This window comes from Canis aureus, chromosome 9 (genome assembly GCF_053574225.1).
Source record: "Canis aureus isolate CA01 chromosome 9, VMU_Caureus_v.1.0, whole genome shotgun sequence".
Taxonomy (NCBI): Eukaryota; Metazoa; Chordata; class Mammalia; order Carnivora; family Canidae; genus Canis; species Canis aureus.
The window spans coordinates 9675824-9700232 of NC_135619.1; the positions used below are offsets into that span (position 1 = coordinate 9675824).

At 33.7% G+C, this 24409-nt stretch overlaps 1 long non-coding RNA gene across 5 annotated transcripts in view; it reads left to right on the forward strand.

Annotated features, from left to right (window-relative positions):
- Window positions 1–24409, forward strand: part of LOC144320379 (uncharacterized) — a 261658-nt gene that overhangs the window by 131131 nt on the left and 106118 nt on the right. Inside the window, exon 1 of one of the 5 annotated variants that reach the window (XR_013385909.1) lies at window positions 22980–23149. The exons of the other annotated variants lie outside the window; for them this stretch is intronic. This is a non-coding gene — a long non-coding RNA (uncharacterized LOC144320379). Of the gene's footprint in view, window positions 1–22979; window positions 23150–24409 lie in introns of those variants that run through there. 5 annotated transcript variants of the gene reach the window in all.

Sequence of the window (24409 nt, forward strand, 5' to 3'; positions counted from 1 at the left end):
GAGGGGAGCAGAGAGAGAGAGGAAGAAGCAAGCTCCCTCCTGAGCAGTCAACTCAACTCCAGGCTGGATGTAGGACCCCAAGATCATGACCTGAGCCAAAGGGAGATGCTTAACTGCCTTAGACACCTAAGTGCCTCTAGCATGTGAAATTGTAAATAGTACCTGCACTATGTCAAGGGAGGGAGGATATAGAGTTATAATAACAGTTACTATGCAAAATTTTTGAGTATATATATATATATATATATATTGTTTTTATGATTTTATTTATTTGAGAGAGAGAGCTTGAGCAAGCAAGCACAAGGAGGTGTGGGTGGTGAGGAGCAGGGAGAGCAGGAGAAGGAGAAGCAAACTCCCTGCTGAGCAGGGAGCCTGATGCAGGACTCAACTCCAGAACCCCGAGATCATGACCTGAGCTGAAGGCAGAGGCTTAACCTACTCATCTGCCGAGGCACCCTTTAAGTATATTTTTATACACTTGAAAAAAAGATCTACTTTTATAATATAAACACAATCTTTAAATATATTTCAGTAAATCCTATATATTCAAATAAATATATAAACATAGTTTTTTCTTCTTTTACCTATGCTTATTAGCACCCAGGCCTTCCCACAACTTATTCTGGTGGATTGAATTTTGTAGTTTTCTTAAAAATCTCTGAAATAGCGTTTTAATGCATGAGAAACAATAATTATTTTTTGGTTAATGTGGAAAAAGTACTAAGTTTCAAATTTAGTTTTGCTTTGTTCATCTTATATTTTGATAATATGGTATATATATATTGTCACAAGATTTAAAAAAAGGAAGAAAATATGTGTCCAAATTTGTACTTCTGATAGTGTGTGCCTCAGTTTTGAGATAGTGCATTTAGTGCATTAGATTCTGTTAGTGTGTGCATGTTTACCATCAGGTAGGGAAGTTAGGTAATTCAATTTCTCTTTGGGGTACAGGTGACTCCTTACACAATGCAGAGCACAGGTAAATATGAACTTGGAGACATGATTCTGATAGAGCAGATTGTTTATCTAATTGCTTGAGAACTATTTGCAAATAGCAGTAAATGTGCTGGGCTGCTATTATCCTCTATCAGTATGCTCTCTCTTTAGACAAAGGTTGTGATAAATTCGAATCATGTCACATTATTTGTACTTCCTTCAATATGCTGTGCACTTTGATTCTTTTCTGCTGTTCCATCCAAGTTTCTTCTTATCTCTAATAGTCAGTTATACATATTCCAAATTGATTTTTCTTAGATGAAGTCATCCCTGATCCAGCTGCAGGCAAAATTAACTAAAATTTATTTAATTATTTAAAAAATTATTTGTTTACTTCTAGATTATTATAAGGTCATTTTCTATATCCAATCTCTTTTTATTTTTATTTTTTTAAAGATTATTTATTTATTTATTCATAGAGACACACAGAGAGAGAGAGGCAGAGACAGGCAGAGGGAGAAGCAGGCACCATGCAGGGAGCCTGATGTAGGACTCGATCCCGGGACTCCAGGATTACACCCTGGGCTGCAGGCGGCGCTAAACCGCTGCGCCACCTGGGCTGCCCCAATCTCTTTTTAAAATACTTATACCATTTTCTGTCTCCAGTCCCTCTTTTACATATTTATTGAATAAAATAATTTAATGTCTAATAATTTTGTATTACTTGCAACTCACACGTATAGTTCTAATTTATTTCTATTCATTGCTTGCTATTCAGTTTTAGTATTTTTCTATAGAAAATTGTACCTTTTTATTTCTCAATTTTTCTTCCTAAGTCTTGTCTTAGACCTTTGCCCTTGAATTTCAAAAGTGGAAAATTTTCCTTTGCTGTTCCATTATAAAAACAAATAGGAGCACCTGGGTGGCTCAGTTGGTTAATCGTCCAACTCATGATTTTGGCTCAGGTCATGATCTCATGGGGGGTGAGATTGAGCCCCACATGCAGATCTGTACTAAGTGCAGTCTGCTTGAGTTTCTCTCTCTTTCCTCCTCTCCATCTGCTCCCTACTGTGCTTGCTCTGTCTCTCTTTCTTTAAAAATAAATCTTTAAAAAAATTAAAAGAAAATTTAAAAATAAACAAACAAAATCCCTCAAACTCTTTCTTACTGAGAACCTGTAAAAGTCCTTGTATTCATAGATACTCTATATTTCCAATAAGAATTCAATCTTAAGAAAGATTATTGGCCTCCCTTTTTGTATGTTTGTGCACCACAAACTAGGAAGACACTTTTTCCTTGTTTCATAGCTTCATGATCTAATGTCAGCTATAGTCCCCAAACCAGTTTTTCAGCAGCATGCTGCTTAAACCTAATGCCCTTGCCTCCCATTCATCTTAGTTGAAACAGAATTATTGACAGAAATGATTTCTGGAGGGAAATTAAGAATAATAATTAATGTGATGCCCCTTACAGTAACTAAATAGCATGTCTATCCTTATTTGTTTTGTAGGAGACATGGTAACTCCATCCAATTTAAATGAATTGGTGTAAAATTTGAAACAGGGACTCTCAACTCAGAGACCTGATTATACAAGGATGATACTATGTTACATTTAAGTAGCACCTGTTGAAAATTAACACTTAATAGGGTACAATTACTTAACAGTTTCCTCCAGAGGAAAACTGCCTTACCTCTTTAATTCGATTCACTTTGCCTAAAAGAATTTGATGTATATTATTCAATCTCTTAACAGAGGCAAAAATACTTGTTCATTAGAAAGTAAACACATTGGTTGTTTAGCAATCATGTTACACAGCAGAAACTTATTTTTCCCCTATGGACTTTTGTTTCAAATACTTGTTTGCATTTTATGTTGAGTTTATATGTCACAGAATGAATTCTTCAACCCCAAATACATCTGTTAGGGTTAAAGGACTAAATAAAATCAAATTTATTTATTCTAAAAATTATTTATATTTTAGTTGACATATCCGTACAGATCATTTAAAAGGTCAGATAGTACTTCAAAGCTTGTAAGAAGACAGTGACGAGTCTTCTAACCCACTGTTTCCTTCTAAATTCCCCCTCCCCAGGACTGATGTTCAGTGCATATACCTTGGCATGGCCTTACCAGTTGTTTATGGACAGAGAGTATTGGATTAATTGGTGTCTATATGTTATTGGTTGTTAAATATTTTCAATTCAATCATGTTCCTATCTATCCCCAATTCTCAGTCCCTAGAACCAATTACTTTCAATTCTTTTGTGAAGAATAGAGATAAGTAATAACAAACCACACAAAGGAAAAATGAGGCCATTATTTATTCCAGAAAAAAATCAAAAAGTTACACAAGAAGGAAAATACAATTACGATAGAGTTAGCAAACTAACATCATTTATATAGCTATAATAATGTTAACTCTGAATATTGATTTATCTCAGACCTAGTGTATAACTATATAGAGAGAATTCAAGAAAGGGTATTGTGTGGGGATGACATAAAAGTGGCAAGGTAGCTTAAGTCGGTTAATAGATAGTATCTAAAATTGATGAAGTAGCCAAATAAACATGTAACAAATTATTTAGAAATATGAAAGAAAATAGCAGAAGAAACATCTAAAGAATTCATTTCCTCTCTGCTCAGTTGGAAATACACTTTTTCTATTCTTTTAGTGATTACCCTAGAAGTTGGAATTTGCATACTTAATTCATTAATGTCCAGATATACTTAATACCTTTGTTTTCTCAGACACTATGAGAACTATAGAACATTTTATTTTCATTTACTGCTCCATCTTCAGACTTACAGGTTGTTGATTTGTGTATTTTAATTTTTAACCACAGAAACATGCTTGTTTTATATAGCCATTGCTCATTTGTCACTTGCTTTGCTCTTCATTTCTGGGATCACTATCCTTCTGCCTATGGTACTTCCTTTAGAGGTTTTTGATGATGCAGTTGTGTTTTGACTGGGGTGAGAGACAGAGTCATGCTGGACTTGAGACTCTTGTATGCAGAAAGAATCTTACATTGAAGCATTTTTAAGTAAAATAGAAGAGCTTTTCTGGTTGTATGTGGTTAGACACCTTGGATTTACTTAGCCTGTGAACTCTGATCCTGTTTTGGCCTCAGTTTTCTCATCTGTAAATTGAAGCTACAGGAAAAAAAAAAAAAAAGATCCTTTTCTAGTCAGCAGTTCTCCATTATTTAAGATCTCTTTAGTCTGTAAATATAATTTATCAATTCATCACTATCCATAAGCATAATGATCTATTTTTTTGATTCATATATAATTTCTTTACCCACTATCTCCTCAAAGCAATATCCAGAGGGTAAAAAAGAGAAGGGAGTAAATTACCAGATTTGGGATGTAACATTTTGCCAGTGATTTATGTCTTTATTTCATACTTCATTATTTGTAATGTTAGAAGGAGGGTGGTAAAACTAGGGTCTGTATTTCACTCTGTCCCAAAGGTTTGAGGGGCTCTCATAGTATCACCAAGCAATACTAACATGTCTCTCAATCCTAAGGGGCAGCATTCACATTGTTTTCTATGTGCATGGTGCCCTCTGGAATTCCAGGAACTTCAAAAAATTTATATCTTGGCTTTTGATACATTTTGAATTTATAGTCTTTGGAGTTGTATAATATGGCACAAGTCTCAAGTGAGAATTCACCTGCCCAAGGTAAAGCCTTGCACAATTTTTTTTTTCTTAATGATACTAAAAAAGAAAGCCTCTAGAGGAGAAAGATGACAAAGAAAGAGTAATGTTTATTAGGAGTGAGAAACCAAGAGATTTTGATTACCGTTTATAGTTCTGGTTGTTGAGAGCTAACTTCAGGCAAGCATGAGATACAAGCTTAATTATATGGCATGGTAATCTCCTAAAATCATTATGGCAGCATCCCATAACAATAGGCATATAGTACTTGTCACATCTGTGTTTTCATTTTTGTGAGTTTACCTAATCCCCAAAGGGGGAAAAATACAACAAAATTTCTCCCCCCCTCTTCCACCTCCTGCCTGAGAATTTTTTGTTGTTGTTGTTGTTTTGTCAAGACAGGAAAAAAGCATTGTTGATGCAGCTGTGTCCTCACAGTGGATGATGCAACTGAGTCAATTTTTTACTAGTAATTTCACTGAAGGTCATTTTTTTTGAAGGATGGAATTTTTACAATCAAATTGTGTTTTTTTCCTCCTATGCTGTAGTTAGAAGACCAGGTATACTGAAAGGCTATGCTAGTGATACACTTATTCCTAATTTTCTATCTGTGGATTTCTTCACAGTTGTGGGCTTTTGGAAATATATGGCAATTATGTCATTGATTTTATTCCATTTTTTTCTGAAGATTTTTCATAATCTCCTTTAGAAAAAGGTGAAAGAATTTGATGTGATATATTATAAGGGAAAAGTAACTTTCCCAATCAAAGTTACTATTCCTAGCTCTTAATCTTTATAGGGGAGTAGGGCACCTACTTTTCTATTAGCTTTGACTGTTGCCACCTACATTTCTATTCTTTTTTTTTTTTTTTTGTAATGGTACCTCATTTGATTTATCATTTATCCATTCTGGAGACACCTTCAGGTCCTTACATTTATGTAATGAGTTTTCTATCCATTTCTTCTAATTCTATACTGATCCATTTTCATTTGAATAGTTAAACAGTTAAAAATCTGACTGAATTGCTGTCGCATTTTAAAATAAAAAAATATGCACTCTTGTTCTGGCTAAATAAATTGAAATAGACATACTTCATGATGTCTGTTTCCTTATTTTTTGCTAAGACAATGTATGTTTGAATATGCAAGAAATTTAAACAGAAGTGTTTTCTGTTAGCTGTGTCCATTATTTAGTTTATTTGAAATGCAGTACAAACTCAAATATGTGTACAAATATCTAGATTTCCTTCATAACATTCACACTATTTAAAGCATATTTTTTTAGTCATTTTTGTCTCAGACTACCCTTTAGTGGTTAAGTGTGTAGTGGAAATAAAATTGTAATATCTTTCTCACTTATTAGCTTTTTCCTTTTTAAAAAAACCCTCAAATTCAGATTTATTGTTTGAATACTATATATGATCCTGCCATTATGAAATTTTACTGCTTTACTCTTACTGAAATAAGTGCAGTCATATTAGAGATGACTAATGTGCCATTTAATGACAATAGTATATTTTATATTTCTATCCATGTTTTAAATATTTTCAAATATAAATTATGCACACGTTGTCTTTAAAAATTTCAATATTGTTTATAAGGGTACATTAAAAAGTACCTTCTTTCATAACATGTAAATATTTGTTAACTGTCTTCTGGTAATTTATTTCCCCCTTCTCAGTTTCAGTAGTTCTAAATTTTGGTTCAGTGGTCCTTACAGTTTTAGAGAAACTGCTTTCATTCTGATTCCAGGAATGGAGTATGTAGACTAAAATAAATACCTCATCCCATACTCCTAACTTAATTCAGGGTTAGTGTGTGACTTAAGCTGTTCCAATTTCAGTAAATAACAGGCGTTTTGCTAGGGATACTGGGATTAAGAAGCTTAATCTCTCATTATTATTAGTTTTTAACAAGTAATATATAATATATAGAGGTATCTGATCTGAAGAGGTAGGATAGATCACAATGAAGATCAATACCACACGTATTAGGCTGCATTAATTTATGATGTATCTCTCAAATATAGTTGCTATACCAACAAACTTATAATGATTGCTCTCGTTACATGTCAGCTTCCATTCACTGCTGATCAGTTGACAACTCTGCTCTTTTTCCATATGTCTTTTTCATTTGAGGATTTAGACAGAAGTTGCAGTTCCAATTTGGGTATGCAGTTCTCATGGTATAAATAAGAGCTTGTAAGTGAGCCCAACCACTCTAGTGCTCAGAACTTATTCTCGGTCATGGCATACTTCACATCCACTCATCTTCCATTAGCCAGAGCAAATCACACAGCTAAGCCTAAGATTAATTGGACAGGGTAATTAGGATATTAATGAGTAAAGTCAATTTTCCTTTATGTCTAGCTAGTATATAACTTTCTGGAATTTTGAACCTACCAGGAGGTAATGGTTATTAAAAAAGTAAAGTACAGTTAAATGTTATTAAAAGTTAGATTTTAGTTTTAATTACTGGAAGAAAAATGATGTCATTTTAAATAATGATTTGTCTTTGCTTTTAATGAGAGAAATATGCAGTAAGGGGTTCTGAAACATCCAGTGAAACTTCTCTAAATTTACCAAATGTTTCTCCAGATGTATATAAGTGTCAAATTAAACTTGCAAATTATTTTGCCTCATGTAGGTTTTTTAATTGAAGAATCACTCATTTTCTTCTTCCCTCAAAATTCCTGATGTTTGGCAGCTGATAATCCTGTAGAGGAAAACTTACTTTCAATAAAGTAATGTACTTGTCTTTCTAGTATAGCAATGGTCTTGCAGCTTCTAACATATAGATGTGGTGGTGAATGGCACCTATTTTAAAGAATGCTTTTTGTTTTTTTATCAATAGTTTATATGAATTAAAATTTCACTTAAGTCATATTTTTCTTTTTAAAATGAAAAGAAAAATTGAAATGCAAATTTAAAATTCTTAAAGCATATGCAAGTCCAGACTTAATCTCTTGCTTGTTTAAATATAATTTCCTAAAGCAAACTCGCCAAATATCTGTCTGAAAATTGTGCCTGAAATTTTGTTACACGAATTAATGACAGAAGCTGTGGAGAAGATGATTTTATTGCTTTGTATATTAGTTTTTTAAAAAATTAACAGTTATATAATCAGATGGTGGGAGGTTTGGAATTAGGTAAAAGGAAAAAAGTCATGGAACTAACCAGGAAGTAGAGGGATAAACAGAAGTTGATTCTGCTTAATTTATGATGATAAAGGTATCAGGTGGTTCACATAAACAACGTGAAGGATAAGAACCAGAACTGAGTAAGATCTAAGGAAGTCTACCTAGCCAAGATCTTGCTACAGGAATCGTTTGCTTACGGTATCGCTACTGTCATAATTGCCACTGGGCATGTGACACTGCTGGCCCTGTTGCCATTGGACCCACTAGCTGATATGCTACTGAACTCCACATCTTTGAATGTTTGCTTTATGCCATAGAACCTCTAACTGACCCATTATCTTTATGTAACTTCTCCAAAGTTCATTTTTCTGGATAGCAGCTACTAATTGGTTGCATTGTGTCACATGCTTAATTCTAGCTGATATAAAAGAGACACATTTTCACATATTGTAGTTGTGGGAGGCAATTGCTTGACATACTGTATATTTGCACATTGGGCAGACAAGACAACATACTTGTCTACCACTGTCATTTGTAATTTTATCACACAAAAATAGGATCATTAGCATTTTTGTTTTATTCCAGTCATTTTTATTATAATCAGCACACCAAATGAAACAAGTTTTCGTAAAAAAACTCAGCTTGGTAAAACAAATCAAAGAAAGAAATGGAGCTATCTACATCATATATGACAGGCCAGTGTTAATAATATCAATATGTAAAGAAATTGTAAAATCAATGTCAAACATTCAGTTAAAAATTAACAAAGGATCTGAACAAGCAATTCATAAAGGTAATTAAAGTAGCTATTAAACATGTGAAAATATGTCAACATAACTTATTATGATATTGAAGGATATACATGCAAAACAATGATGTGGTAGATGACACAAGCAAATATTAAAAGATTAATAATATTCAGTGCAGATAAGGACATGAAGAAACTGGCATTCTTATAGTAAACTGATACTTCCTTTTTTTTTTAAGATTTTATTTATTTATTCATGAGAGACACAGAGAGAGAGAGAGAGAGAGAGAGAGAGAGAGGTAGAGACACAGGGAGAGGGAGAAACAGGCTCCATGCAGGGAGCATGAGGTGGGACTCAATCCCGGGTCTCCAGGATCAGGCCCTGGACTGAAGGCGGCGCTAAACCGCTGAGCCACCCGGGCTGCCCTAAACTGATACTTCCTAAGAGAAAGTTTGTTAATAGGATTAAATCACTAAAATATATGTCTATTTTAACACAGAAATCAGAAAAAATGTGATTTTATTTTTTTAATTTTTATTTATTTTTTAAGTAATCTCTACACCCATTGTGGGGCTTAAACTCACAACCCCAAAATCAAGAGTTGCACACTTCACTGACTAAGCCAGCCAGGCACCCCAGAAAAATGTGATTTTCAATCACAGTGAGCTATCATAACATATGCGTCAAATTGTCATAAGTTAAGTTGCCAGAAATACGAAGTGTTGGTAAGAATATGAAGGAGTGGGACCATGTGTACTCTGTTGGTGGTTTTAAGCTAGTTATAACCACTGTGGAAAAGAATTTGACACAATCTAGGAAAATTAAAGAGGTATACATCCTATGAGTTTTAACAATTCCACTTTTGTTTGTATACTCTAGAATTTTGTATATGTGTGTCATGTTTTCTTAGTAGCCTTAGGGACCCAAAAGTGGAAACAACTCAAATGTCCATCAACTCAAATGTTCATCAATAGTAGAATAATATTTTGGAATATTCATGAAATAGAATACTATAGAATACATCCCCTAATATTGATGAACACATATGTAAAATGAAGTGAGGGAAGTAAGTCAAAAGGATGAGTGCATCATGATTTAAAGTTTATACAATTGAAAATCTGTAAAAAATAAAATCATTATTTAGGGATTCATAAATAGCAAGACAGAAAAAAATAAATTATTCATAGAAATCAAAATAATAGTTATTGCTAGTGGGAAGGAAGAGAAATGTAATTACGGAGGGACACAGGTTTCTAAGACACTGACAGTATTCTATTTCTAAAACCGGAGCTGGTTATAATTATTTTGTGATTTCCTCACATGCTCTGTATACATTATTAAAATATATTTTAAAATTAAAAACATTTAGAATAAAACTTTGGAGGAAAATGCAATAATTATATCTGTAAGCTCCTCTCACTTTTTCCTTATCTGGTACTGATGGTTCCTAGTAGGTGTAGAAGGGTTGTGTGTTGGAGAAAAGGTAAGTGGTTTTAGTTGGAGGAGAATGTACAGCTGAGATACTCCCAGACAGTCCCTCAACTCAGTTGAGAAATGGGTAACTAAAATTCTCAGTCTCTAACATGAGAGAACACATGTGAGAGGCAAACAGCAGACCGAAATTATAATACCTATACCAGATAAAATAAAAAAAGATATTAAGGCTATATATTCTGAGTTGTTTGGTGGAGTGTTCTATAAATGTCAATTTGATCCAATATGTTAATGATATTTTTTAGTTCTCCTATATCCTTTGTTTTTCTGTCTATATATCATTGACAGAGAAGTCTTGAAATCTCCGGCTATAATTGTGGAGTTATATGCTCTTTTAATTTTGTCAATTTTTGCTTCATGTCTTTTATAGTTCTGTTATGAGGAACATGCAAATTCAGGATTGGTATATCTTCTCAGTAAACTAAAACTTTTATTGCTATATAATGTTCTTTATCCCTGGTAACTCCTATAAAGGTTACTTCATCCGATTTTAATATAGCCACTTTGATTAGTAGTTGATAGTTATCTTTGTACGTTATTTTACTTTTACCCCACCTATATTATTTTATCTGAAGTGAGTTGTTTATAGACAATATATAGATGGGTCATGTTTATTTATCTATTCTGACAATCTGTCTTTTAATTGCATGCTTAGATCATTTAAATGTAATGTAATTTTTTTATATGTTTGTTTAGGTCTATCACTTTTTTATTTGTTTTACGTTTATTCTTTTTGTTTTTTCCCTCTGCTTTACCTTTCTTGCCTTCTTTGGGTTATTTGAAATTTTTAGCATTCACTTATATTTTGTGATTTTGACTATATATCTTTTGTTTTTTTCCCGTTGCTCTAGTGATTATAAAATATTTACTTTTCATTTTACTTAGAATCCATATTTTACAATTTCCATTGTAATATAGGTTCTTACTATCCTATGTCTCCCATGTATGCTATAGATTGCTTATGTATCTACATAAATTCAGAATATCTTTAGTTCACCTTTCACTCCTGCAGGGTATATTCACTGGATATAGAATTCTGGGCTGACAGTTCTTTTCTTCCAGAACTTTAGAATGCTGTGGCTTTTTTTTTTTTTTTTTTGGTTTGTGTGGTTTCTGATGAGAAATCCCCTCTGTGTCATTGTTCCATCAATGTGTTGTTTTTTTCTGGCTGCCTTCAGAATTTTTTTGTCTGTAGTTACAGTGATTTGATTATGACATGTTTGGATATGGATTTCTTTGGGTTCATTATGTTTTAGGCTCACTCAGCTCTTTGAATCTAAAAGACCCTTTGCTTAATTTGAGATGTTTTTGACAAACTTCTTCAAATATTTTTTCAGGTCTACATATTCTCCTCTCTGTAACTCTTATGATGCTAATGTGTCTCTTTTTTTGTTGTTGTCCTGTAGTTTCTATGACTCTGCTCGTTTTTAAAAACTTGATTGAATAATTTATGTTGATAAGTCTTCAAGTCTACTGACTCTTTTGTCATCTCCATTCTTGCTATTGAGTCCATTCACTGATTTTTTTTCTACAGCTATCGTATTTTCAATTCTAAAGTTTCCATTTAATTCTGCTTTATATCTTCCATTGCTTTCACAAGACTTTCTATTTTAAAAATCATTTTAAGAGTGTTCAAGATTGCTAATTCAAGCATTTTATAAAGGTTCCTTTAAAATCTCTGTGAGATTATTTCAACATCTGTGTCATTTTGGCGTTGGCATCTGTAGTTTGTCTCTTCCCTTAAGAGATGAGCTTTTCCTGATTCTTCATATGCAAATTAATTTTGGATTGCATTCTAGACATTTGGAATATCATAAGATTCTTGATCTTATTTAATCCTATTGAGAGTCTCAAAATGTATGTTTTAGCAGAAAATTATGTTCAGGCTACATGTTCTGCATTGCCTTCTGTAAGCCGTGTTTCTAATAGCAGCTCCGTTTTTGAAGGTTTGTAATTCTTTTTGAATATCTTCTCTGTACCATCCAGTGTTCATTTTGGAACTTGGATAGTGGTCTGCCCATTACTCAGTTCTCAATTTTTGTTTTTCTAATGAGGATAAGAGTCACACCTGTACAGCTGGGAATGAACCTTGATGTTCATAGACAACATTTTGAGTTGTTTTTTGAGTTCTTTTTTTTTCAGACCAGAAATTTGGTATTGCAGTTACTCTACTCATTGCACACTTCAAGTTCTGAGCCTGTATTCAGTTCCAAGTGATGTGAGGACAGAAAGAAAATACAAGTAGTGAAGGTTAACCCCACTCACTTGGAACCACAACTTTACCAAACAGAATAAGGCCCACTTCCTTCAGAATCTTTTCATTTTTTAAAATTCCAGTGTACTTATTGTACAGTGTTATATTAGTTTCAGCTATACAATATAGAGTGATTCAACTCTTCTGTACATTATTCAATGCTCATCCCGATAAGTGTACTCATAATCTCCTTCACCTAAACCTCTCTTTTTACAAGTCTTTTTTGGCTTGTTCCTTTTTCTCTTTGTTTATATGCTTCTTAAATTCCACATGAGTAGAATAATATGCTATTTGTCTTTCTCTGATTTATTTCACTTAGCATTATACTCTCTAGCTTGGTCCATGTTATTGCAAATGGCAAAATTTCATTCTTCTTTATGGCTGAGTAATATTCCATTTTATATACATACCACTTCTTTATCTGTTCATCTATTGATGCATACTTGGGTTGCTTCCATAATTTGCCTATTGTAAATAATGTGATAAACATAGGGCTGCATATATCTTTTTCAATTCTTGTTTTTGTATTCTTAGGGTAAATACTTAATAGTAGAATTATTGGATCATATGGTTCTATTTTTTAATTTTTGAGGAAACTCCATACTGTTTTCTACAGTGACTGCACCAATTTGCATTCCCACCAACAGTGTGCAAAGGTTCCTTTTTCTCTACATCCTCACCAGCATTTGTTTCTTGTGTTTTTGATTTTAGTCATTCTGGCAATGGTTTTGATTTGCATTTCCCTAGGATGACTGTTATTGAACATCTTTTCATGTGTCTGTTGGCCATCTGTATGTCTTCTTTGGGGAAATGTCTGTTCATGTCTTCTCATTTTTAATTTGATTATTTGTTTTTTTGGTGTTGAGTTTTATCAGCTCTTTATATATTTTGGATAATAACTCTTTATCAGATACATCATTTGCAGATATCTTCTCTTATTCAGTAGGTCATCTTTTAGTTTTGTTGACTATTTCCTTTGCTGTGTGGAAGCATTTTATTTTGATGTAGTCCCAGTATTTATTTTTGCTTTTGTTTCCCTTGCTTCCAGAGACATATCTAGAAAACTGTTGCTATGGCTGATGTCAGAGTAATAACTGCCTGTCCTCTAGGGTTTTCATGGTTTGAAGTCTCACATTTAGGTCTTTAATCCATTTTGAGTTTGTGGTGTATAATATAATAAATTGGTCCAGTGGGGCACCTGGAGGGCTCAGTGGTTGAGTGTCTGCCTTCTGCTCAGATTGTGGTCCTGGGGTCCTGTGATTGAGTACCCCATTGTGCTCCCTGTGGGGAGCCTGATTCCCCCTCTGCCTATGTCTCTGCCTTTCTCTGTGTGTCTCTCATGAATAAATAAATAAAATCTTTAAAAAAAAGAAAGAAAGTGATCCAGTCTCATTTTTGCATATCACTGTCCAGCTTTCCCAAACTATTTGTTGAAGATGAAATAACCATATAATCGTGGGTTTATTTCTGGCTCTGTACTCTGTTCCATTGATCTATATGTCTGTTTTTGAGCCAGTATTATATGGATTTTGATTACTACAGCTTTGTAGTATATCTTGAAATCTGGGATTGTGATACCTCCAGTTTTGTTCTTTTTAAGATTACATTGGCTACTTAGGCTCTGTTATGGTCCCATACAAAGTTTAGGATAATTTTTTTTAGTTATGTGAAAAATGCTGTTGATATATTGATAGATATTATATTAAATCTGTAGATTACTTTGGGTAATATGGACATTTTAGCAATATTTATTCTTCCAATCCATGAGCATAGAATATCTTTCCATTTTTTATGTGTAGTCTTCAATTTCTTTCATCAGTGTTTTATAGTTTTTGGAGGACAGGTCTCTTACCTCTTTGGTTAAGTTTATTCCTAGGTATTTTATTGTTATTTTTACTATTATTAGTAGTAGTGGTAGTATTTTGTTATTTTTGATGCAGTTGTAAATGGAATTGGTTTTTTAATTTCTATTTACGCTACTTCATTATTAGTGTATAGAAATTAGACAGGATGACAAAATATGAGTGACTCCTAACTCTGGGAAATGAACAAAGGGTAGTGGAAGAGGAGGTGTGGGTGCAGATGGGGTAGCTGGGTGATGGGCACTGAGGAGGGCACTTGACGGATGAGCACTGGGTGTTATATGTTGGCAAATAGAAAATCAATAAAAAAAAACGAAATGCAATGGATTTCTGTGTATTGATTTTGTATCCTGTGACATTACTGAATTCATTGATCAGTTCTAGTAAGTTTTTGGTGGAGTCTTTAGGGTTTTTCTATATATAGTATCATGCCAATAGGATATAGTGAAAGCTTTACTTCCTTTCCAATTTGAATGCCTTTCATTTCTTTTTGTTGTCTGATTTCTGTGGCTAGGACTTCCAGTACTATGTTGATGAATCAAAGTAGTAGAAGTGGACATCCTTGTCTTATTCCTGACCTTAGGGGAAAAGCTCTTAGCTTTTCACTATTGAGTATGATGTTAAATGTGGGTTTTTCCTATATGTTATGTTGAGGTATGTTTTCCCTAAATTTACTTTGTTGAAGGTTTTTATCAGGAATGGATGTTGTACTTGGTCAAATTTGTCTATTAAAATTATACATTTTTAATCCTTTCTCTTGCTGATGTGATGTATCTACATTGATTGATCTGTGAGTATTGAACTACCCTTTCATCCCAGGAATAAATCCCACTTATTTTTTTTTTTAATTTATGATAGTCACAGAGAGAGAGAGAGAGAGAGAGAGAGAGAGGCAGAGACACAGGCAGAGGGAGAAGCAGGCTCCATGCACCGGGAGCCTGACATGGGATTCGATCCCGGGTCTCCAGGATCGCGCCCTGGGCCAAAGGCAGGCGCCAAACCGCTGCGCCACCCAGGGATCTCTAAATCCCACTTAATTGTAGTGAATGATTTGTTTTAATATATTGTTGGAATTAGTTTGCTAATTAATATTTTTGTTGAGGACTTTGCTTCTATATTCATCAGAGATATTGGCCTGTAGAATTTTTTTTTTTTTTTTTTTTTTTTTTTTTTGCAGTGTCTTTATCTGGTTTTGGTATCAGGGTCATGCTGGCTTCACAGAATGAATTTGAAAGAATTCCTCCTCTTTTATTTTTTGAAATATTATGAGAATGGGTTTTAACTTTTCTTTAAATGTTTGGTAAATTTCCCCTGTAAGGCAGTCTGGTCGTAGACTTTATTTATTTACTTATTTTTTTATTATGGAGTCAATGTTGTTGCTGGTAATCACTCTGTTCAAATTTTCTACTTGTGACTCAGATTTGGGAGGTTATATGTTTCTAAGGATTTATCCATTTGTTCTAGGTTGTCTCATTTGTTGGCATATAATTTTTCATAACATTCTCTTATAATCCTTTATATTTCTGTGGTATCAGTTGTAATTTTGCTCTCATTTCTGATTTCATTTGAATTCTCTCTCTCTCTCTCTCTCTGTTTTTGATGAGTCTAATTAAAGGTTCAATTTTTGATCTTTTCAAAGAACCCATTCCTGGTTTCAATGATCTATTCTATTGTTTTTGTTTATTTTTAGTTACTATTTTGTTTATTTCTAGTATAATTTTTATTATTCCCTCTTTCTACTGATTGTGGGTTTTGTTTGTAATTTTTCTGGTTCCTTTAGGTGTAAGGTTAGGTTGTTTATTTGAGATTTTTCTTACTTCTTGAGGTAGGTCTCCATCGCTATAAACTTCTCTCTTAGAACAGAAAATCTTTTGCCAAAGATTTGGGATCATTGTGTTTTCATTTCCATTTGTCTCCATGTATTTTTTATTTTTATTTCTTCTTTGATTTCTTGGTTGATCCATTTGTAGTTTAGTAGCATGCTATTTAACCTCCATGTGTATTTATATTCTTTCCAGATTGTTTTTGTAACTAATTTTTGGTTTCATAGTTTTGTGATTGGAAAGGATGCATGGAATAACTTCAATCTTTTTAAATTTGTTGAGACTTATTTTGTGGCCTACTATGTTATGTATTCTAGAGAATGTGTAGTCTACTGTTTTAGGATGGAATGTTCTGAATATATCTGTTAAATTCACCTGGTTCAATGTGTCTTTCAAAGCCACTATATTCTTGTTGATTTTTTGTTTGGATCATCTGCCCATTGTTGTTAGTGGGGGTATTGAAGTTCCCTACTATTTTTGTATCACTATCATTTACTCTCTTTATGCTTATTTTTAATTGTTTTAAATGTTTGTGTGCTCCCAGATTGCTGTATAAATATTTATAATTGTTAAATCATCTTGTATTATCCCCTTAATTATTACATAGTTTCCTTCGCTGTCTCTTAGTACAGTCTTTAAATGGACTTTAAAGTCCATTTTGTCGGGCAGCCCTGGTGGCCCAGCGGTTTGGCACCGCCTTCAGCCCGGGGTGTGATCCTGGAGGATCAAGTCCCACCTCGGGCTCCCTGCATGGAGCCTGCTTCTCCCTCTGCCTATCTCTCTCTCTCTCTCTCTCTCTCTGTGTGTGTGTGTGTGTGTGTGTGTCTGTCATGAGTAAATAAATAAAATCTTAAAAAAAAATAAAGTACATTTTGTCCAATGTAATTATTGCTACCCTGGCTTTCTTTGCACATCCATTTGCCTGATAAATGCTTGTGCATCTCTTCACTTTTAATTGCATGTATCTTTAGTTCTGATATGAGTGTCTTATAGGCAGAATATAGATGACCTGCTTTTTTATCCATTCTGTCACTGTATATCTTTTGATTGCAGTGTTTAGTCCATTTTCATTCAGAGTAATTATTGACAGATATATACTTATTGTCTTTCCATTACTTGTTTTGTGGTTGTTTTTGTGTGTCTTCTCTGTTTCTTTCTTCTCTTACTCTTTTCTCTTGTGGTTTGCTGGCTTTCATTAGTGATATACTTGTTTCCCTTTCTCTTTATTTTTTTGCATTTCTGTTACTAGTATTTGATTTGTAGTTACCATTAGATTTATATATAACATCTTATCCATATAGTAATTTATAATAAGTTTGAAACCATTCTTTACTCCTCTCTCTACCATGTTTTAGGTATATGGTGTTATGCTATACATCCTTTTTTTGGTGAATTCTTTGACTGATTTTTATAGATATACTTAATTTTACTGCTTTTGTGCTTTCTACCTTTCTTACTTCTGCTTATGATCATTCCTTTCCACTCAGAGTCCCTTTTAACATTTTTGGTTTAGTGGTGGTGAATTCTTTCTTTTTTTTAATAAATTTATTTTTTATTGGTGTTCAATTTAGCAACATACAGAATAACCCCCAGTGCCCGTCACCCATTCACTCCCACCCCCTGCCCTCCTCCCCTTCTACCACCCCTAGTTCATTTCCCAGAGTTACCAGTCTTTACATTCTGTCTCCCTTTCTGATATTTCCCACGCATTTCTTCTCCCTTCCCTTATATTCCCTTTCACTATTATTTATATTAGTGGTGGTGAATTCTTTTAACTTTTTTTGTCTGGGAAACTCTTTAATCTCTCTTTCCATTCTGATGGAGAGCCTTGTTGGATAGAGTATTCTTCCTGGTTGTAGGTTTTTTATTCTCTCATCACTTTGAATATATCATGCCAGCTCTTCTGGTCTGCCAAGTTTCTGCTGAAAAATCCACTGATAGCTGTGTGGGGTTTCCCTTGTATGTAATTGGTTTCTTTTTTTCATGAAGCTTTTACTTATTTTTAAAATATTTATTTATTTATTTTAATGAGAGAGAGGAGAAAGAGAGAGAGAGAGAGAGAAAGAGAGAGAGAGAGAGAGAGAGAGAGAGAATGCATGCCAGCAGGGGAGGGGCAGAGAGAGAGAATCTTCAAGCAGACTCCCCACTGAGCTCAAGTCAGATGTGGGGCTTAATCCCATGATCCATGAGACAACGATCTGAACCAAAAATCAAGATTTGGTCACTCAAATGATTGAGCCCCTCAGGTGCCCTGTTTTGCAGCTTTTAAAATTCTCTTTATCTCTACTTTTTGCCATTTCAATTACTATGTGTCTTGATGTGGACCTCCTTGGATTGATGTGTTGGAGCCTCTTTGTGCTTCTGGATCTCGATTTCTGTTTCCTTCCCCAGATTCAGGACATTTTCAGCTATTATTTCTTCAAATAAATTGTCTATCCTCCTTTCTTTGTCTTCTTATTTTGGGATCCCTATAATGTGAATATTATTATTCTTGATAGTGTTGCTGAGTTCTATTAATCTATTTTAATTTTTTATCATTTTATCTCTGATTGATTCTTTTTTATGTTTTCTATCTCTTTGCTGAGATCTCACTGAGGTACTCTACTCTTTGCTCAAGTCTAGTGAGTATCTTTATGATCATTACTTTAAATTCTCTATCAGTCATATTACTTATTTCTGTTTCATTTAGCTCTCTTGCTGTGATTTTATCCTTTCCTTTCATTTGGGACATATTCCTGTGTGTCCTCATTTTCTCTGACTCTGTGTCTGTTTCTCTGTGTTAGGAAATCAGCTATGTTTCCTATTCTTATGAAAAAGAGGTCCTGTAGTTCCTTGCATTGCAATGTTTTCTGTTCACCACAACCCAGCACTATAGAGGTATCTCCTATGTGTATTCCATGAACCCTACTATTGTGGCTGAGCTGGATTTGTTTTCAGTTAAGTCTGCTTTGGCTCTTTGCCTGTTCTGAGTGGGGTTTGGTCCTTGTATTGCTAATGTTCCAGATATTTTTTATATTTAAGAGGAAGAATTTATGCATAATTTATTTATTTATTAGGAAATCTTGATTATTTTGTAGAAGTAAAAGATATACATGGTTTATTGTTCTATAATAGACAATATCTCATATCTATTCAGTATAATAAAGCCAAATCATAGGCAGAGGAAAAGATTTTGTTTTCCATTTTGGAAAAATACATACTTTCACTTCACCCATTGTATATATCCAGTACAGAGGTCAAATTACTGAAAAGAAGAATTGAGAAACTTTGTGTATTAGTGCCCTTGTATTAGAATCTTGTCAGTTTACACTTGGTATTCATGTAGGGATAAGTGATGAGACTGCATTGGTGTTAGCTATTTCAGTTTCAATGATTAATCAGCTGTGGGGACTCTTAAGTTTTAGGCCTAGCTAGTCTCAGTGGTCTTCACATTTATGGTTTTATCTTCGAAATTTTGTGGCAAACATCTCATTAGTATTGATTATACATTGTTTAGTAAAGACTCTTTATCATGAGTTATAGTTGCTTGATTAGATAGATAGTAGCCTTGGTCAGATATATTTTTTTTAAGTTGCTGAGTTACTGTTGAAAGAAGAATTGGATCAAGTCCTCAGGTATCTTTGAAGCTAGAGAAATGGTTACAAACCAACTGTTAATTTCTTTCCAATATTATTTTGTTTTTCTTGATTATTCTTTCAACAGGAGTAGATTACCTTAAAATTCTTAATATTAATGCCTAATATTTCACAAATGATGGAACTGATAAATTATAATTGTTTACTATCACTGATTTGTAGGAAATCCTATAAACAGAAACAGGGTATAAATATAGATTGCTTCCTACTATATTTAATTGTTTTTTCTAATATTTTATTTATTTATTTATTTATTTATTTATTTATTTATTTATTTATTTGAGACACAGAGAGAGAGACAGAGGCAGAGACATAGGCAGAGGGAGAAGCAGGCTCCCAGCAAGGAGCCCAATGTGGGACTCCATCCCAGATCCCCGGATCACGACTTGAGCTGAAGGCAGATGCCCAACCGCTGAGCCACCCAGGCGTCTCCTTACTGTATTTAAAATAGCATATTACTGGCAAGTAAATGAAATAGTAAAATCCTTATATAGATCCAGGTATATGTGAGGATTTAAAGGATACAAGTTTCATCTCTTAATTAGTGTAGAATAATTTATTCTTTAAATGACAGTGGAATAACTAGCATTTGAGGACAAATGAATGCGGTTTTTTAAGTTCTCTATACCAAAACAAGTTTTAGGTAAGTTAAACATTTACTTGTATACAGTGAAATCACAAAGTATTTGAAGAAAATGTTTTTTCTTCAATACTTACGTAGTGTGAAAGGCTTACCAAATCATAATATGAAACACATAAGTGATTTAAAAAGTTAAAAACGTAACTAAATAACAATTAAAAATTCTATATCACAGCAACAACAAAGAAATAAAGCAAGACAATTTCCTTTAAAAAAAAAGATTTACATATTTATTCATGAGAAACACAGAGAGAGAGAGGCAGAGACACGGGCAGAGGGAGAAGCAGGCTCCCCATAGGGAGCCTGATGTGGGACTCCATCCCGCATCCTAGGATCATGCCCTGAGCCAAAGGCAGACTCTCAACCGCTGAGCCACACGGGCGTACTAAAGCAAGACAAATTTCAAAATTGGAGAAATGTGTCACAAATCTAAAACCACTGTAATAATTCAAAGACCTCTTAAAAAATCAGTTTAAAAAGGCAACTCAATAGGAAAATATGGAGAAGACAGAATCTGACAATTTATAGAAGTAACTTAAATGTCAAGTATTAAAACACAAATTCACTAATTAAAAAAAAAAACCTTCAATTGAGATAAGCTTTTACTTATCATGATGATACATATTAAATAATTGACATTCATTTTGGGGTAAAGATATGGGCAAATGGTTGTAATAATTTCATATTGGTTGAGGTATAATTCATTATTATTTTTGGAGGACAATTTGGCAATAATTTTAACCTGAAAATGTTCACAAGTTTTTACCAGCAATTCTACTTCAAGGAATGGATCTTACAGAAATTCTCTCATTACTGCCATCCAAAATTGGTACATTACAATAAATATATATTGCTGCATATTTTATAACAGCTAAAATTATAAGTAAATTAAATTAATCAGAAGGAGGCTAGTTAAACAAATTGTGGTAAAACTACTAAGAGCATACAATGCAACTATTAAAAATAATAAGGTGGCTTGAAATGTTTGAACATGTAAAAAAAACAGGCCAGTAATAATTTAAATGAAAAAAAAAAGGTGCAGGAATATTTAGAGTGTGTGCTCACTTTTGAAGATATTGCAGGTATCTAAAATTTAAAAAAAAAGTAGATGAATCTAGATAGATAGATAAATATGTACCAAAATATCAAAAGTTTTTACTTCTGGAGAGTAGGGTTGCAATAGGAGTACTTCTGTTTTTATAGTTTTTCTATTTCTGTATTACTTAAATTTTTATAGCCCACACAGGTTAGTTTCATAAGAAAATATGAAAAGGATGAATTGAAAAGAAAGAGGTGAATGGCTTGTTGCCATCTGGGAGTGCCACAGGGCTCTGTCTTATGCCTTTATACTGTTACCAATTAGTTGAGTAAAGTCATATATGAGAAGCTTATCATTTTTTCGAATGGAAAAAAAATTGGGAAGGATAATTAAGGTAGCTGATTGAGTCAGGTTTCAACTTCCATTGAGCTGGAATATTGAATTAAAACTAACAATTTAACAAGGATAAATATTATTTACTCCTTTTAGACATAAATAATTGATAAATTATTTCAAGATATGGGGATACCTGGCCTGTACTTCACATGGAAAAAGATTTAGTTTCCATGGGCTCTATATGAACTGAAGATGTGATACCCTTTCAATTTTAGATTATCTAGGTTTCAGGAGTTGTTGTGGTGCTCTATTTTGGAACATCTGGATTATTTTGTTCTGTTAAATGTACTATACTTTTTAGAGAAACGTTGCAAGTGATGTACAGCCAGAGGATAGAGATTAAGATGGTGAAGGATGTATAAACCCTGCCATAAATTGAAAGTTCTTCAACTTAGAGAGAGGAAATTAAGGGGAGACAGCATAGTTGTATTCAAATATTTGGAGGTTGTCCTGTGACAGTATTTTCCTTTGCTGATTTGGAGAGTAAGTAAGGTACCAATTAGAGAACCAACAATGTGAATTTGCCTTTTATAATAAAAAAAAACTTACAGTTCTTGAACATTGAGTAAAAGCTAGATAATGTACACAGACACAATACAATGTATTCTTTACTTGGGCAGGGTGTTGACTTAGGTATTTTCTAATATTAAAAAACAAAACAACTACTCCAGTTCAAGATTCTAGGGTAATAATCATAGACTATTTTCATATATAAGCCGAGTAGATAGTTACACGTGTAAGAATTTTAAACCCATACATTTTATAGCAATCTATGACTGAGTATCAGAAAATTTTAATAAGACTTCTACCAAATGACTGGTTTAAAATGATTTTTTCCTGAACTTTTCAAAATAAAGAATAAAATACAATCGAAATAAAGTTGAAACATGTTTTAATTTATATACATATCTGATAGAAGGAACTGTGTTGAAGAATAAACTCTGCATAGATGGAGACTCTCTTTTGTATCCCTTGTATACAGAATAGTTCCTGGGACATAGTGGTGCTTGACTTTTTTTTTTGGTAAAGATTTTATTTATTTATTTCAGAGAGAAAAAGAGGGAGAAGGCATGAGTAGGGGGAGGGGCAGAAGCAGACTCCTTGCTGAATGAGGAGCTTGAGACTGGGCTTGATCCTTGGGGCTGGATCCTGGACCTTGAGATCATGACCTGGACTGAAGGCAGACACTTACCTGACTGAACCATCCAGGCACCTCTATTTTTATCAAGATGTAATTAACATACAGTGTTAGTTTTAGGTGTATAATATAGTCATCAAACAATTGTATACATCACTCAGTGCTCATCATGGTTAGCGTATTTCTTTCTTTTTTTTTTTTAAGATTTTATTTATTTATCCATGAGAGACACTGAGAGAGAGGGAGAGAGAGAGAGAGAGGCAGAGACACAGGCAGAGGGAGAAGCAGGCTCCATACAGGGAGCCCGACGTGGGACTCGATTCCAGGTCTCCAGGTTCAAGCCCTGGGCCACCCGCCAAACCGCTGAGCCACCCTGTCTGGTTAGTATATTTCTTATCTCCTTTATCTGTTTCACCCATCTGCCTACCCACCTCCTCTTTGGCAACCACCAGTTTGTTTTCTGTATGTAATAACAATGTAACAGGATAGATGGTAGCTGCACTTGTGGTGAATGTAGCATAATGTATAAACTTGCCAAATCACTAAATTGTAAATGGGAAACTAACATTGTGTGTCAACTATATTCAATGTAAAAAATGTTAAAAATGTTTTTTGTCTCTTTTTTCTTTGTTCATTTGGTTTGTTTCTTAAATTTTACATACAAGTGAGATCATATGGTATTTGTTCTTTTCTGTCTTTAATGGATGGGGAGGCAACCGGTTTAAATTCTTAATCCCTTGAACTTGAACACTTCTAACATTCAGGGTTCTTTCTCTCAAATAGTTCAGTTTCCTGACCATGTTTATGTATTGGATATTTTGTGGGATCCTTTCCCCTTTTAATCCTCATGGTCTTCATTTCAATTATTATTTTCATCGCTCTAGGACTCCTCCATTTCCAACAGAATATAAACAGTCTCAGGTCTTTCCACTTTAGGAAAAAACACATCTGTCTCATTTTCCTTCCTGGAACACCTTTTTAAATATCACCCCAATTCAAGAAGTTTAGCTTTTATGGAAAAGGAACAGCAATATAGCCTTTATTCTTCAGTACTTCTTCATTGCTTATTCAGTCCTCTACTCATGTCAGCCTGGAATTCATTTTCATACACCCTTGAAATTCTCACTATGGATCCAAATGGCATCCAGGTTGTTAATTTGGTAGACCCTTCTCAGTGCTTTTATAGACTTTGAAAGTGTGGTTCAATTACATCTACCATACAACTGCTTTTTTTCTATTCCCAAGAATTGTTTTTATCCAATTATATCAATAGCTTCAAACTTGCTTTCTTGCTACTAGTCTTGTGATCTCCAATCTATCCTACAGACTCTTGCCAGAGTCATCTCTGAAAACATGTTTGATCATTGCAGTATTCATTAAAAACATCTGATATTTTAAGGATCAAATTTAAGCTCATCTGGCCAATAAAATTAGTCTTTTCAGTATCTCGCCCTTTCCTCATTTCCCATCTCATCTTCTTTTAAACCACTTTATACACATGTGCTTAAATGTGCCAGGCTGTCAATTCTGCACATTTGTATATCCTGTTCACTCTGTCTAGAGCGTCCCTCTGCTCTTTCTATATCTGGTTAACTTCTGTATATTGCTGTGGACTCAGGTCAACTTTCTTCTCTTTTGAG